This window comes from Ornithorhynchus anatinus, chromosome 19, assembly GCF_004115215.2.
Source record: "Ornithorhynchus anatinus isolate Pmale09 chromosome 19, mOrnAna1.pri.v4, whole genome shotgun sequence".
In the NCBI taxonomy this organism is placed as follows: Eukaryota; Metazoa; Chordata; class Mammalia; order Monotremata; family Ornithorhynchidae; genus Ornithorhynchus; species Ornithorhynchus anatinus.
Window position 1 is genome coordinate 28,672,083 of NC_041746.1, and position 8,135 is coordinate 28,680,217.

Genomic DNA, 8,135 nt, shown 5'->3' on the forward strand with positions numbered 1-8,135 from the left:
TACTTCTGGGGCTGGGATTTTGTCTGCCCTGATTGGTACAACTTCAGAGCTTAGTGCAGTGCTTAACAAGCACCACAATTTTTAGTAGGGAGTCATGAGAATGGAAGACATAATCAGAGGTCATTCAGTCCATTCCCCTGCCCTCATTCGTTCATTCAATCATATTTATTGAGTGCTTACTGTGCGCAGAGCACTGTACTAAGCTCTTGGGAAAATACAATACAGAAATAAAGTGAGACAATCCCTGCCCACAACGAGCTTGCAGTCTAGAGGCGGGGAGACAGTATAGAGACAGGCTCCCCACAACCCTCTGAAAGAGCTTCCCCAACCTCCTGTGGTTACTCAGACCTACTGATTCCCAGGCCTGACACTATTAAATGTTCTGTAGCCCTTGGCTTGACTTCAGTACTACGATCTTAAACACAAAAAGTCACAAGGACCCAGAAATAAAGGAGACTTTGAAAATGGCTGTCTCCATTTTGGATTCAACGGGGCCCCAAAGCTCTCCAGGCTGGAAACCGTTGGGAACCATTTCACTGGGAAACTGAACCTTTTTATACCATTTACAGAGAATATAAAACTAGAGGCCCAAACAGATCTTTCCAGTTCAGTTTTCTATCCCCCAGGCCAAACTGCCTTTCCACACTAACATTAACACATTAAGGGCAAGCAGCCAGACTAGTGAAGCTTCGGGCTTGTAATTGATGGATCTTTTTGTTACTCTATTTATTCTTTCTTTTCCATTCCCTTCTTCTCTTCCCCCAGGTGCTGAGCCTGGAGACTGGGGAGGGCTCCCAAGCCTCATCCTCTTTACCACAAACATCCTGAGCTTGAGGGACTCCAGGTGGTAAGAATACGGCACAGAGGAGTTAAGTGACTTGCCCAAGGTCACGCAGCAGGCAAGTGGCAGAGCTGGAATTAGAACCCCAATCTCTATTTCAAACCCTCTTGGTTCGGTGGGGTCCCCCATCTTTGTGTTATAGGATTTGTTGAATGAGAATTTTGAGGCCAACCCTTGTACCCCATCTTGATTTAGTACACTGAATTATATCGCTTCTCCCCTTTCAACTTTCCAGACTACAGAACCCTCATATTTCCTTCAATTTATACCTCTGATCCACTGATTATTCCATCCGGCTGCTCATCTTGTTATCCCACCTTAGGGCCTTGTCCAGCTCTCGCCTGCCCTTCCTTGGATGCCATGGCCAGAATTGACAGCGTGTTCCAGGTGAGGATCTATTCCTTAGCCAGACCTCTTGATTTACTAAGACATCACCTTTTTGTTTATGGTCTTTGTTAACTGCTTACTAAGCGCCAAGCACTGTACTAAGCACTGGGGTAGATACAAGTTGATCAGGCCGGAAATAGTCCCCATCCCACATGGGTCTCAGAGTCTGAGGGAGAGAGAACTGGTATGTTTGTGTGGCTGAAACATTGATGAAGGTCCCACCCTTCCGAACACACCGCGTGTTCAGATAAGGACCATTCTTTGTTGTGCGGCCATGTTTGTGTTTGCAACACCTGGCCCTGTTTTTGCTTTTGCCTCCTTCTCTCTCGATCCTTGTGAAGCTCCTGCTCAAAGAAAGCCACTCCTTTCCTGATGGCAGTGGGCCACGTCGACCTGTCCACCATAATTGGCTTGTAGTTGTCAGCCAGGAGGTAGCACGGTCTGAGGTTTCGTTTTACTGTAGCCTCAAAACATTCCTTCTGCCTCTCTGGCTTTTGGTTTCCCAGTTTCAGCTCTCCCTTCAGCAGCTCTTCGGGTAGCCCACGTCACCAGTGAAGCTTCCAAACCAACAAAAGGAATCAAAGTGTGAAGAAAGTTGGGTCAGTTAAATTGATCAGGTACAGAAGGATTCGGGGTAAACTCATGGATGACAGAAGCTCCCTCTAGACTGTGAGCTCATTGTGGGCAGTGAATGTGTCTACTGACTCTCTCATATTGAACTCTCCCACGCGCTTAGTACAGTGCTCTGCACACAGTAAGCAATCAATAAATACGGTTGATGGATTGAATGAGAGAGCTATAATGGGATGGAGTCAGACTAGTTACTGCATTGCTCTCCACCAGGATGGCAACGTGGGTAGTAAGCACCTGGTTGCCACTACTGGTTCTGGGATATTAGGATGGGCAGACCATTCTCACTTCTCAAAATCAGTGTTACTCTTGGCCTTCTGGTTCTTGAAAGGGGCTGGGTCCTTCCCTTTGGGGAATCTTCCCAGCACTTTATATTCTTCATATTAATATCATGACAACTGTGGAGTCTTTACATAATGGATGGGGCAACTTGACTATCATCCACTGATTCTCTTAAGAAGGAGCTCCTTGGAGAAGCGGGCAGAGAGTCCAGTCAGCCTTATAAATCAGTCTATCATATTTAGTGAACATTTACTGTGCAAAGAGCAGTGTACTACGGCTTGGGAGAGTACAATATAACAGCGTTGGTAGACACATTTCCTACCCACAAGGAGCTAACAGTCTATGGGGGGAGATGGACATTAAAATACATTTTGGATATGTATGTAAGGGTGAATAAAGTGCAAGGGCAACACAGAAGAGAGAGGAAGTAAGGGAAATGATGACTTAGTTGGGGGAGGCCTCTTGGAGTAGATGTGATTTTAGGAGGGGTTTGAAGTGGGAGAGAGTGGTGATCTATCGGATATGAAGGGGAAGGGAGCTCCAGGCCAGAGGCAGGACGTGAGCGAGGGGTCAGCGGTGAGACGGATGAGATCACGGTACGGTGAGTAGGTTGACATTAGAGGAATGAAGTGAGCCTGCTGGGTTGTAGCAGGAAGAGAAAGAGGACCTGCCTCATAGTAGGAAGGGAGGGGAGGTCAAGGGACGAGAAGAATTGGGGATCAGGGCAGAATGTTTAAAAAGTTTACTAATTACGCATCTTACTCCAGGAAAGAATAACCTGCCAGAGGATATTCTAGTCTCTTGCCAGAGAACTGGTTTTAGTTTGAACTGTATTTTAAGGGCCGCAGAAAACACCATGAAAGGATAGGCTGAGCTGCTTCGGACTCTCTATCTGGAGCGTGCTTATTTACACAATAAATAATTTATTTACCTATACTAATGTCTATCTCTCCCTCCAGACCCTAATCTCGTTGTGCACAGGGATGCATCTACCAACTCTTGTTGCACTGTACTCTCCCAAGCGCTTAATACAGTGCACTGCACCCAGTAAACGCTCCATAAATACAATTAATTGATATTGCTGCTACCAAGGGATGATTTACAGTTTGATGCTTTTTGTCACCTGATTATCTGGGTGGCTCATACCTTGATAGATCATCAGCCAACAAACCAGAATCAATCAACCAATCATTCACATTTATAGAGGACTTACTGTGTGGTCAGAGCGCTGCTCTAAGTGCTCAGGAAAATACAACACACACAGTAAGTTTCCAATAAATTTAATCCATTGATGTACATGATCTCTGCCTTCAAGGACTTTATGGTCTCATGGGCGAGCCAGGAGGTTGGCCCGTGCAACATTTTCTGCCTTTGTTTGATGAAATTGAAGTTGGAAAATAGAGCAACAAGATCGGTGACAATGGAAAATCACCCTATCTTCCCCTCCCCTGGACACTCCATTTTCAGGCACCTTTTCCACATCACACGGCCCGTCGTTCAGAAAGGAGGAGCGGCTGCTGCCCACAACCACCTTCTCGAAGTGACAAACCTCCAAATGGCACAGCAGAAATTCACTCGCTGAGGCCCCGGGTGTGGGAAGGGAAAACTTTCCACCCGACCTTTTCAGCCAGGCCCTTCCTGAGAGTGACTTATTTTGATATGAAACCTTCACTGATGTGGTCGTCTCTGGCTGAGAGTCGTCTTATTTTTAGAACGCCCCACTGCACTGACAAGACTGTGTGAATGACTGCCCTCTTCGGCAGAGGGGATGGGGGTTGGGGGGGGGTGGATGGAGAGAGGGGTTACAATTTGCTGGCGAGGGACTTGGGCTTGGACATCCTGCCCGGAGGTAAGAGTGGCCCAACGGGGTACTGGAAGAGGAGGATTGGAGAAGCAGCCCGATGCAGTGACGACTGTTAAGAGGCTGTCTAGGGGAGGAGGGGGTAAGAAACTTGTGAACACCACTCTCTCCTTGACTTCCTGTGGGCCTTGCAACCAGTCATTTCGCTGTTCAGGTGGGTGTCTTCACCACCCAGTAAAAATGCCAACCTCTCTGAGGTGGCCAGGGTCAACCTACTCGCTTTGGCTGACGAAAGGTAAGAGCTAGGCAACGGGGTCATGGGAATGGGCAACACATCAGAGTCTCACATATCTTTTTGTGTAATGCATGTTATCCCATCCTCTGTAGGACTCCAGGAAGAACCAATCACTAATGATAATATTGGTGATGATGATAATCATAATAATAACAATAACCACAATAGTAATAATAACTGTTAAGCACTTACTCTTTGTAGATAATGATAATTATGGTACTTGATAAGCATTTACTATGTGCCAAGCACTGCACTAAGCACTTGGGGTAAATGCAAGATAATCAGGATGGACACGGTCCCTTTCGCACAAGGGGCTCAGAGCCTCAAGTCAGAAGGTGTGGAATTTAATCTCCCTTTTAGAGATGAGGAAACTGAGGCATAGAGAATTGAAGTGACTTGTCCCTGGTCACACAGCAGGAAGTTGGAGTAGCTAGGATTAGAATCAAAGTCCCCTGAGAGCCCATGCTCTCTCCACTAGGCCACGCTGCTCCCCAAGAGATAAGATACAGGATAATCAGCTTGGCTAAAGTCCCTGTCCTACATGGGGCTCACTGTCTAAGGGGGAGGGAAAACAGGTACTTAATCCCCATTTGCAGATGAGGAAATTGAGGTCCAGAGAAGTTAAGTGACCTGCCCAGAGTCACCCAGCAGGCAAGTGGCAGAGTCAGGATTAGAGCCCAATTATGCTCTCTCCCAATCCTCAGATATTTTCACTAGATCACACTGCCTGTACATTATTTCAGGATCTCTCTCCCTTATGGGATTGCAACATCCATGAAGACAGGGATTGTGTCTACTAACTTTATTGTACTTTCCCAAGCACTTAAGTACAGTGCTCTGCCTTCAGGAAATAGTAAATACAGTAAATACTATTGAATGCTTGATTGATCATGCACATAATAGTGGTCCACCTGCATTATTTCCACCAGTCTCTTTAGACACTGACTACAGTGTGGCCTAGTGGAAAGAACACAAGATGGGAATTCAGGAGACTCAGTTTCTACTTCCGGCTCTGCCACTTGCCTGCAGGGTGACCCAAGGCAAGTCTCTTAACTTCTCTGTGCCCCAGTTTCTTCATTAGTAAAACAGGGATAAAATACCTGTTCTCCCTCACTATTAGGCTGTGAGTCCCAAATGGGACAGAGTGTATGTTCAACAAGCATTTACTGCAGCGCTTAGCATAGTGTTTAATAAATGCCATTGATATTTTAGCAAGGACACCATACTCGAAACAGCACGGCCTAGGAGTCAGAGAACTTGGATTCGAATCCCAGCTCTGCCCCACGTCTGCTGTGTGACCTTGGGCACGTCACACCAATTTTCTGTGCCTCAGTTACCTCATCTATAAAATGGGGATTAAGACTATGAGACCCAAATGGGACAGGGACTGTGTCCAATCTGATTAATTTGTATCTACCCCAGTGCTTAGAACAGTGTTTGGCACAAATAACAAATACCACAATTATTAAATGCACACTAAGTCTTTCACCTTAACTCTAAACCTCCTCAAACCACACAGTGTTGATTGCAATCTATGGAATACCTTTGAATGTCTTCTCAGGGTCCCGAGCCAGTTGTTACCCAATAGATGCATGTATCCTAAAACCAGTTTTACCTGGTTTGTGCTAAATAATGATGGTGGTATTTGCGAAGTGCTTACTGTGTGCTGATCACTGTTCTAAGCTCTGGAGTACATATGAGATAATCAGGTTGAATGCAGTCCCTGTCCCTACTTTTGGCATTTGTTAAGTGCTTACTTTGGGCCAAGCACCGTACTAAGAGCTGGGGTAGATCCAAGATAATCACGTTGGACCCAGTCCCTGCCCCACAGTGAACTCACAGTCTAATTTGACAGAATAGACAGGAGGCACAGAGGAGTGAAGTGACTCGCCCAAGATCATACAGGAGACAATTGGCAGAGCTGGGATTTGAAGCCAGAACCTCTGACTCCCAGGACCATGTGGTTTCCACTAGGCTCCGCCGCTTCTCAAAGTATGCATCTATGATGACCTTTGTGGTTCAGAGATGATGCTGCTGCTGCGGATGGTGAGATTTTATCAGTGTAAATGTGACCCCCTGTTGCACTCTGACATTTGTGACACAATGCCTGGCAAGATTTTCCTTCCGGCCTCTGCTGTGACTGTCTTCCCCGAGCCTCCGCTCTAAAACAGTCACCCCATTTCTCACTGCTGTGACCCAGGCTCATCTATCTTCCACTGCTTCAGGGCTTTCTCCCTATAGACCCTCACGATGCCAGGACATAAGTTTTGTCCTCCTCGTCTATGTTTCCCCAACTTCAGCTCACCAGGGAGCAGTTGTTTGGGCATCCTCCTGCTGATAATAATAATAACAACAACTATAACAATAATAATAAAGATATATGTTCACGGCTCACTCTGTGCCAAGCACTGCATTAAGATCCGTGGTAGATGCAGGATAAGCAGATCTGAAACTACTCCTGGTCCCTGTGGGTCTCATAGTCTAAGAGGGTTAGGAGAACAGGTATTGAATCCCCATTTTACAGATGAGAAAACAGAGGCACAGAGGAGTGAAGTGAACCTTCCAAGGTCACACAAAACAGGTAAGTGGCAGAGTCGGGATTAGAATGTAAGTCTTCTGACTCCCAAACCTATTCTCTAACCACTGAGCCATACTGCTTCGCCCTGCTCCATTCTCCCCCTAATCTCACTCAGCAAATATGGGTTGCCTTAAACATTGCATGGCTGTTGGTGTAAGCAGCTGGTTCACACTCCAAGGCTAAGACTGGGAATTTTTCAAGTAGAGGTGGGGTCTCCCAGTGCAATGATGCTTATATATGGTGGATCCATTTTATAACTATCACACTGCCCGAATCAGTTCAAAATGGCAGTAGTATTCTAAATGATCAGACGAGGAAGGGAAGATTGGGAGAGGCAGGCAGATGCATAATGCTTCCCTAAATCACCTTAGGGAAAGGAAAGGAAACTGTGTGACTTTGGACAAGTCACTTCACTTCTCTCTAACTCAGTTTCCTTATCTGTAAAATGAGGATTCAATATCCCTTCTCCCTCCCCCTTAGCATCTCAGCCCCATGTGGGGCAGGGACTGTGCCTGATCTGGTTATTTTTTATCTACCTCAGTGTTTAGTACAGTGCTTGGTATATAAGAAGCAGCATGGCCTAGTGGATAGAGCACAGGCCTGCGAGTCAGAAGGACATGGGTTCTAATCTTGGCTCCACCACTTGTCTGCTTTGTGACAAGTCACTTTACTTCTCTGTGCTTCGGTTACCTCATCTGTAAAATGGGGATTGAGATTGTAAGCCCCATATGAGACGGGGACTGTGTTCAACCCAAGTTGCTTGTATCCACCTCACTTCTTAATACAGTGCCTGGTACATAGTAAGCGCTTCTAATATCATAATTATTATTATTCTTATTATTATTATAAACTGGGAAAATGAGCAAACTTTTGCAGCAAGGGAATGCCGAACATGAAATGACTTGAGAATGGAAAAAGTGAACCCATTCTTCTTCGACTCATTAAAGCGCGCGCAACAGCGTCGAGATGAGGCTGGGAAACAACATATTTATCTAATGTGTTTCTGGGCACGGGTGGGGTTACTCAGACAGGAGAGCCATTAGCCGGGAGTCCCTGGGCACTGCCAACCTTTGAACGTAAGGAACACGTAGTTCCCTCTGATGGCCGGGTGCCAGGTTGGGCAATATCTTGTACACAATTAAAATGAATTCATTGACATTGAATTAATTAGTTCTGGTAATAACTCTAGCCACCAATTTTTATAACAGCAGGAAGTTAAAAAAATTGGCCAATTGAAAAGGTGTCCGGTGGCTTGTGCCCCCGTCCATGGGCGAGACCGACCCCATCAAGGCCAGGGCTTGCCTGAGTTGTGGAGCTTTTT